A 9,008-nucleotide genomic window follows, 5' to 3' on the forward strand; every position below is an offset into this window, starting at 1 on the left:
CCGGGTGTTAGAAAGACAAATTACTCGTCGGTAGAAGCGACTTGCTGAGGTTTAGGCCTTGACACGCTGCAATGGTCTCAGACCTAGGCAGAGCCTGGGGAGAAGGATGTAGCAATAATAGTGGATACAAAGAATGCGGAATTTACAGGCCACAAGGACATTTGGCAGAACTCCCGAGATAAGGAGGAAACTTAATAAACCTTGTAACTGTGCTGAATTACCCCTGAGTGGATAAAAGGCAATTCCGGCAGGTGGAATTGACTCACAGACCACTGACCCCAGAAACCCCCTGACTCCTAAGAAGACAAAGACAGAGCATGCGGATTAATTTGCATGGGAGACTCATTAACCATTAAAAGAATACAAATTAATAAGAGAAATATGTAACTTGTAGATAATGAACATTAATGCCTTTGTGTACTGAAATGTATAAATAGTGAAAAGTTTGGATAGTTGGCTTGGTAGTGCTGAATTTCAGAATACCATTGAGCAGCCAGGCTGTTGCAACATTGGAAAAAATTATCAATGTCTCTCTTGAGTGTGAAATTATTGGCTTATTGCACACCAGGTATCAAGCCCAGTTTTTTCTGGACAACAGTGGATCCCTTCCAGCTTGTTCTGTGATTCTGTGGGAAGTAGGCCAACACACCTCCAGAAAGACCAAGGATAAAGCACAGTACTGAAACAAAGGTGCTATTGAAATCTCCTAATTCCGTGTTGCTCTAGAATAGCTGGTTTTGAGTCATATATTTGATGGTTTAATTGAAAGTTTCCCAAAGCATGATAGGCAATGAATATGATACTGATACATTGCCCTTATCTCAGTAGACCTTTTGTTAAATGCAGTGCAAGGGATGTTAAAAGGAGAGCTTTCCCAAACCCTACAATCAAAACCTTCAGTGAAAACAAAAATGGCAAGGCCCAAGCCAGCTTTCCTCCATGCTTTCTCTTTTCTCCCACAGTTTATTCAGCAATTTGCATACAGAGTAAAATTAAACAAGAGTAGAGTTAAGATACATTCTACATTTTGAGGTAACTTTAATTTGTCATTTGGGCATATGCAGCTTGCTCTCATGACAATGGTAAATGTAGTCTTGCAGCTTTCATTTTTCAATTTCACTCATTTGATTTTGAACCTGCAAATTACACTAAAAAATTATCAGAAATAACCATTCTAGCTAAACTTAATCTTATTTTAACATGCCAAAAATGTTACTGAAAGGCTGTTAAGCATTGACTGAAAGTGGCATGTAAATGTGAACACTGGAAAACACTCATTGCTACTGGTAAAAACATTTCTAGTCAGATAACATCCACCCAATGGTATAATATTACTTTTTCTGTAAAGGTCTTTCACCAGCTAGCAGTGTCTTTATCCTAGTCGTGGTTTGGTTGTTTCGGAGGAGTTTTTTGGCGGGGGAGGGGAAAGCAGCTAATTATTTTTTCTTCAGGAGAGTAAAAGAATACTGGCATTCTGTAGGAGGTTTCCTATATAACACTACCAGATCTGAAGCACATTGTATCTTCTGCACAGTGACTATGTACTTTAAGTGATGCTTTTGTGAGTTAACTGTTCTTGGAGTTACTCATTAATTTACCTGTGTGGTGCTCTGACTGGGTTTGTATGTTGCAAAGGTGCAGAAAGGTGTTAATTAAAAGAGCATCTGAAAATAATTGCGGGGACGTTGACCGGCTTCAGCAACACACCAAGCCAAGACTGGCTCCAATGTTACAGCTGTACCTGAAAGCCAATTAGACTGCATTTGTGCTAAGTATTCTACCCATATGAAACAAGTTATAATTTGAAAGAAAAGTCTCTATGAAAATCTGAAACCAGCTGCAGAGATGTTTTCTGTTCTTTTTGCATGGACTGCTCTGTGCGTTTATTCACAGCCATAATAAAGTAAGTGTTGACAATATTTGCCACTATTGTGACATTGAGCTTTGACATCTGTTATGTTGGATGGTAATTCTGAGAATACGATAATTGTATCCTGCATTTAAAAGAGGGGTTTTGGTTGGAAATTACACTGCTAATTCTGAGAAGACTGGAGTTCATGATGCCCCTGGGAATGTGATTGCAGTCACGTACAATAATTGTATCCTGCATTTAAAAGAGGGGTTTTGGTTGGAAATTACAGTAAAACTGTCACGAGGAAATATGCCTTCAGTTTCATAATGAGCGTTAAGAAAAGGGCAAGCATTCCTAGTCTGTGATCTAAAAGTAATATTTACCTTATACTTCCATTTTGAACTTCTTAAATGAATCTCCCAGATGTGTTGTCTCCCCTTTGAAGATATCAGCAAAAGGCAAATAACTGTTTATATAGAGACTTATGTTTGCTTATCAATAATTGTTTTTGGCATGGCCAAGGGTTCAATAATCAGCTGGACTATCATTATTTACTCGGTGCTTTCTATGAGAGATTAATTCAGCAATGCAGTTTTAGGAGCAGTGTCACACATACAGTCCTAACCCGTTTTCTGCTTCCCGTTTCTCACTTTTGGATGGCATACTAAGATGTGTCAGGAAAGAGCTGGCTGTGTTATAATCTGACTACGATAGAGAGCTTGTTTGTATTGTAGAAGGAAATTTTATTGGAACAATCAGGAGGATCACTTGCTCCCTGAGTTTTCCTGGAATTTTACATGTTAGCAAAATGTTTAGAGAGCTTTTTTTTTTTTTTTTTTTTTTTTTTTCTCAGCTATTTTTCTGTGGACATTGCTGTAAGGTGTTAATACCTTGCAGTTGCTATCACATGCCAAGAACTGCATTCTTCTCAGTTCTCTCCAGATTCAGGTTAATGCAATAGTTTTGATAAGTAACCCACTATTCCAGTGCACCCCAAAAACTTAACTTATTCTTTTTGCTTGCTATTTTCTTCAGAAACTTTTCTGGGGCTCACAGATAAGGCCAACTTTTTTGCTTTCAGAAACTGTCAGAAGCTCTAAAATTTTCTTCTAATAGTTGGTGATTTTGTACCCTTCCATATTTTGTCATGCCTGCTGAAATCAGAAGAAATAATATTACTTTCTAAAAAAAAATTGTACTAAGATTTATCTCTTCATTACTTTCTGCAGTTCAGAGAAATAATTATATGGGTATTGAATTCTCAGGGTTTTTTCCCCTTTAATTGCTATAGTACTTTTCAAAATTACAAACAGTTACTGTATGTGGTAGTTATTAATAATTCCAGTGAGAATCTCCCACTTAGACCTGTCAAGCTGACATTATTCTTTCTCACCACTGATTGTAACTGTGGGGAATCAACATATCTGAAACTGATGCAGGCAGAAAGAGGTCATACAGCAACCCCCATTCCTGGAAGTCCTGTCAGTTGCTTCTGACTGGGTGGTAGCACAGGAGACAAACCAGTGTTCACAGGAGCTCTTAATGAGATCTGCTCATTTTTTGCCTGAATTGTGGTGGTTCTTTGAAGCCTGGTGCTTTCCCAAGTTTTTTGCTGGAAGGAATTTTAGCTACCCGATTGCAGAAAATTGTCTCAACCACACACGGATTCTGTATTTTATCTAAGGAAAAAAAAAAAAAAAGAGAGGAATACCTCTCTAGAGATCTCTCTTACAGAAATACATGAGAAATTGTGTACCACAAACTTGACTGAATAATTAGATTTTTTTTTTTTGAGAAATAGAAAAAAAATCAAATTAAAACTGTAATAATGTAGATAAATTAGTAATTGTTAACTATGATTTCTTAATCAGATTTATGGATTCCAAATGCTCCATAAGATGGTAACTGAAAAAGGAACTTCAGGGCTCCCTCTGGCCTTGCCCAATGTTGCCCAGCTTAAGATTCTGTGCAACACTTGGGCTGGGGTGATGGTTTTGCCATATATACAGCTTAAAGCATACGGACTATTTTTAGCTGCCAGATTTTTTATCTTCCCTCTGCATGAAGAATAGAAACAAAGTTGTTGACATTAAAAGATAAAAAGCTATTTTTATTCTACACTGCAAGTTAGTTATTGCTACTAATTCAGTGATAGGTTGGCTATTTGGTAGATTTGTGTCATTGTGCACACGGATTTCCTAAGTCCAGTCTTTCTCACCCAGGGAGTGCACTACAGCAGTATTTGTTAGCAGCACTGAGCATATCCAAACAATCTCCACTTACTACTAATTCAGTGATAGGTTGGCTATCTGGTGGATTTGTGTCATTGTGCACATGGATTTCAAAAGTCCAGTCTTTCTCACCCCGGGAGTGCACTACATGTGCTACAGCAGAATTTGTTAGCAGCACTGAGCATATCCAAACAATCTCCACTTTCTTGGTTTTATCATTGTGAGTATTGTCACATAGGGTGAAAGCAAAATTCTATTTTAAGCCTAAAGTACAACAGGGAAATAAAATATAGCCAGTAAGAGAATGTGTACATGTAATTGCATATGGAGTAATCAATGAGTAAGAAAGCCACCTATGGCTAAGGTAGAGTTGTGAATGTTAAAGGGAAAAAAAAAGAAAATTGAAGATTTATTTCTAGATGCTACACTTCATGCCATGGGAAATGAACAAAGCAGATCTGTTTTCTTGGTGAGTGACTTCTACATCTCTAATCATTATTGGATTGCATCTAGAAATTTGTCTTCAGTTTTGAATGTTTCCCAATCCGTGCAAGACACAGACAAAACTATCTGCAAACTTCTGCAAAGTTGAAAAGAGAAGGTAACAAACTATGTGACATTTACATTCTGAACCTTTCATTCCTTTTTCCCTTGAAGAAGTAAAAATGAAAAAAAGTTAATTATCTTAACTTTTTATTCCCTCGTTTACTTGAAATAATAAATTGCAAAGTGTTTCATCAGTGTTTGAAATTAGATTATTGCATAAATAGCTGTGTAATACAGAATTTCACACTTGGACTCAAACCCAGTAAAGGACTTCAGGAGCACTATCTCACCTTTAAAGTTTTTAAAGTAGCTTTTTTGACAGAACCCTCAGCTGTAATCTATGTAAGTTTGTCCCTAGAAGGGAAGGGGAACTGCTGCACCTGGCAACTGGGAACTGCTGCACATGGCAGCTAGGATTGTGCATTATAGATACTTTCAGTGCTTACAGTATCAGACTGAATTATGCTGTAGCTGTCTGTGGTTCTCTGACTGTATCATAGCTCCTTTGGTTTCAAGCTGCAGGATGTGGTTTTTGGTGTTTCACCCTCTGTTGCTGCAGCTTTTGGTTCTCCCTTGTGAACTGACAAATCTGTTGTTGTGTTTTCTTCATCTCAGCTTGCTCAGTTTCAAGTTCTGCTTGCAGGGTTTTAAGCCAAGGAACCAGCTTGTTATATTTAGATAGTGGCTGTTGACTTTCTGCCAACTTGCCATCCCTTTCTCCCTGGAATTTTGTTTGCAAGGACAGGAGCCATTTCTGTGTACATCCTCCTTCCTCCCCCAGCGCTGCAGGATGCTGGCCAAGGAACCAGGCAAGGGGTAAGGTTTTGCTATCTGTGGATACACTGTGTGCACTCCATGTCATGCCTGCAGATGGAGATTGTGTAGCTGACACTGAGAAAGGCTGCCTTGGCCGAAGGAGGAGGCCTGTGGAGATGGAAAGGTCCTGTTCTGGCTCTGAGGAGTGAAAGAAAGTTGTATCACTGAAACGTCGAAGGACACAATGGTCAAAAAGTAACTTTTGTCGAATTAAGCGTGGTTTAAGGATTAAAGCATGCATCCCTGCATGTGTTAGCAAACTTAATGAAGAACATCCTACTGTATATATGACTCTCACTCATCTCTCCACCCAAGTCATGCTGTACACAAAGAAGGAGAAGGACAATAAGATTGGGCTGTGCACAAGGAGCTGCAAGGAGCTCCCTGTTCTGTGAGTGGAGAGAATCCCTTCAGTGGGATCATCTTTATCCCTTCATTTAATCTGCCTGTTTTCATTCTTCCTTGGCAGCAAGTAATATCCCAAAATGCTGGAGTGAAGAGTCCTTATCAACTTTCAGCATTTTTGGGGGGAACAACACTTTCCATTATCAACTAATTAGAAGAAGGAGAGGTCACATGGCTTGATAGCATTCTATTCAGGTGGAAAAGCAAATGAGGAAAAATGTGAGTAAACTTCACCCATACTGTTACTGTAGTAGTGGAGTTGTGTCATTCTGCTGTTGCAAAAGAAGAGGGGACACCCTCTGTATAGTTTATGCAAATTATTTTTTCACCAACTTCAGTGGAAATTTTCCATCTGTGAAGATAAGTCAATGTGGGCAAAATTAATGAAAATTAAGAAGTTCACTCTTCTACGGTGCCTACAGTCCTTGCACCTGCATCAAGTTCCAGTGGAGTGACAAGTCTAAAGAGTGTAATTTTCAGATTTTGGCCTAACGTAAAGTAATCCCCGATTTTAAAGCAAGAATTTAAAAGAAAGAAACAAAACCCACCAAGAGATCAAAATTCAGCTGTTGGCTAAACCATTTGATTGTAGAAAATGAGGAAATAAATGTTAACATTAAAGAAAGAAGAAATTAAAAAGTCTTCCATGCTCTATGCTCTCTTTACTGAATTTTGAGAGGGCTGATTAAAAGGAGATTCTACTCACTGAAGACAAAGAAAGAAGGCAAAAACTATGTTTGAAATGCTACTGAGTTAGTGTTGGAAGAAGGCTATACATTTTTTTTTCTGAATTTCCTAGATATATAATAAATTTAGTAATGTACAGGAGTCGAGTTTGATCCCCATGTTTAGATGATTTGGGTTACTTTTTTTCTTACACCACCTGTAACAGAAAAAAAACCAACATCTTAGATTCTGCCAAAAACCCTCTGAGAATATTTCCCCTTTTATTGTAGTGTATTACACTGTTCTTTATACCTATTTTCAGTTCTCCGTTTGACTGTATCAGGCCTGGTATGTGCACTGTGTTCTCATGGAAAGAATCAGATGATAGACTCATGTTATTCTCTCCAGCTGTTTGGAGGCTATATTTGTTGTCCAGTGGTTGCCTACCAAAAGCATGTAATTTGTAACTTCTTTAATTTTTAATTTTAATTTAATGTTTTAAACTTGTAATAACTGTAATTAAACATAATTTAATTTAAATATTAATTAAATTTTTAAATAATTTGTAATCAAAATGGGAACTGCAATGCAAATGCATTGTTCCCTACATTCATTACTCAGTTAATTCAAGGCACAACTCCAGCATCTGCATTTTGTATTCTTAGCACTTCTCTTTTATGTTATACATCTGTGAGGCCTGGCACTTACATATAAAATTTTGCAATATTAGTGTAAAAATCCACTGCTACTAATTTTATCAGAGAAGGGTATTTTCATCATTCAAGCTTCCATGGAATCTTACCGTGGCTGCTTCTGGAAAGGGAGTATTGCTAGCTGAGTTCAAATTATCTTCTCCAGGAAACTGTTTCTCAGTATCAAAACCTGAGTATGTCTTGAATAGAGGGGTGTTGAGTGAGAAAATAAGACATGCCTGTTATATAATGCATAACTTTAATAATGCAATCCAGCAGTGACTCCACACTTCTGCAAATGGCTCCTCATGAGGACCTACAACAGGCTTAACTGATAATTATTCTGGCAATGAAACATCTCCCAGGCTCCTGCATTCTTTTTCAGTATTGTCTTCTTTTTGCCAGCCCAACACTTTCCTTTGATGTGGTTGTTCTTCCTTGCCTAGGGATTCCTTCTCTGGGAAAAATGTATCCACACCCAAAGACTGCTTCCAATTGACTCTGCAGAAAGGTATTTTGGTTCTAGAGCAAGTGTTTCTATGACTTAGGGATTCTGTTGTTTTCTGAGAGGTATTCCAAAATTTATATGGACTCAAAAGAAGAATTAAGTTTTTTTAGAGTGTTTTCAGAAGATATTCATGGGGATAATACAGCTGAGGAAAACAGGTATTTTGCTTGGAACTCAATGTATGTATGACTTGGCCTCCTCAGTGTGTATCCTTCTTCATCAGGAGTCCTCCATCAAAAAATATGATGGAACGACATGAACCTTCACGGCAGTATTCAAGTATCATATTAGCTAATTTCTCTTTCATATATATGTGTGCCAATTCCATTTAAACCAATGTCTTGTATAAAGTGGAAATATAGCCTAGAACATTGGAATGTCAATCATACTGCAGGAGATAGAGAAGATCCTGGCCACTGGCTGTGTTGCTGTAATAGCTGCCCAGGATACAGATGCCATTTTCCATTTTCAGATAGGTTTTTGTGTCAATCACCTAACAGTCCCTTGACCATGCATTGTTCCCTCTCTCATGTCTCCCTGTGCTCTGTGCAGTCCCTGTTGTTCATGTGCTTCACTCATGCCATGGCAGTAAGAGCTGACCTCAAAATCTAACAAAGTCTGTTAATTTAAACAGGTTTGCACCAGCTAAAGATCTGTCAGACAGCACTGTGAGCTACCAAGTACTGCCTGGCATACTTTGGCAGGGGAGGGGAGTGTGAGAGATAAATTTCATTATAACTTGCTCCTCCTAGCACATGGCACTTGAAATCCCTCTCATGTTTATCCTCACCAACAAGAACGTACTGCATGTCAGATTTTCCAAGATGGGCTCAGAAGCACAGGTTGCTTCACAGAGCTGGCAGGCAGCGTCTTTTCTTGCCACTGAGTTGTACATTTCATCCTGCAAATATGAAAAGGAAGCTCTTGGTGGTCCTCTCAAGTCAGTCTTCTTCCAGGAAGGAGCAACACTGCAGTGCTCCCAAGGATTCTGAGTATGCTCTCTGTATCCAGTTTCCCAGCTTCACTGTGAACAGAATATATACCTGTATTACATAAAATGTTGTGTTAAGTACAGAATTAGTGCATCTTCCAGTGTGACCAAAGATCTTTACTCTTAATCTTCAGGACATACACTAATGTAGCCATAAGAACAGTAAGGGAGGTAGTATTTCCTCCATGAGGAGTCTCATGTGACAGGGAACATGGAGCTACAGTGGTCCAAGATAAATACATTATATTAGGGGTGATAACTGGTAGATCTCTGACACCTTTTTCCCCTTTCTCCTTCTGGA

The sequence above is a fragment of the Passer montanus genome, unplaced genomic scaffold (assembly GCF_014805655.1).
Source record: "Passer montanus isolate IOZ18808 unplaced genomic scaffold, ASM1480565v1 scaffold26, whole genome shotgun sequence".
Taxonomy (NCBI): domain Eukaryota; kingdom Metazoa; phylum Chordata; class Aves; order Passeriformes; family Passeridae; genus Passer; species Passer montanus.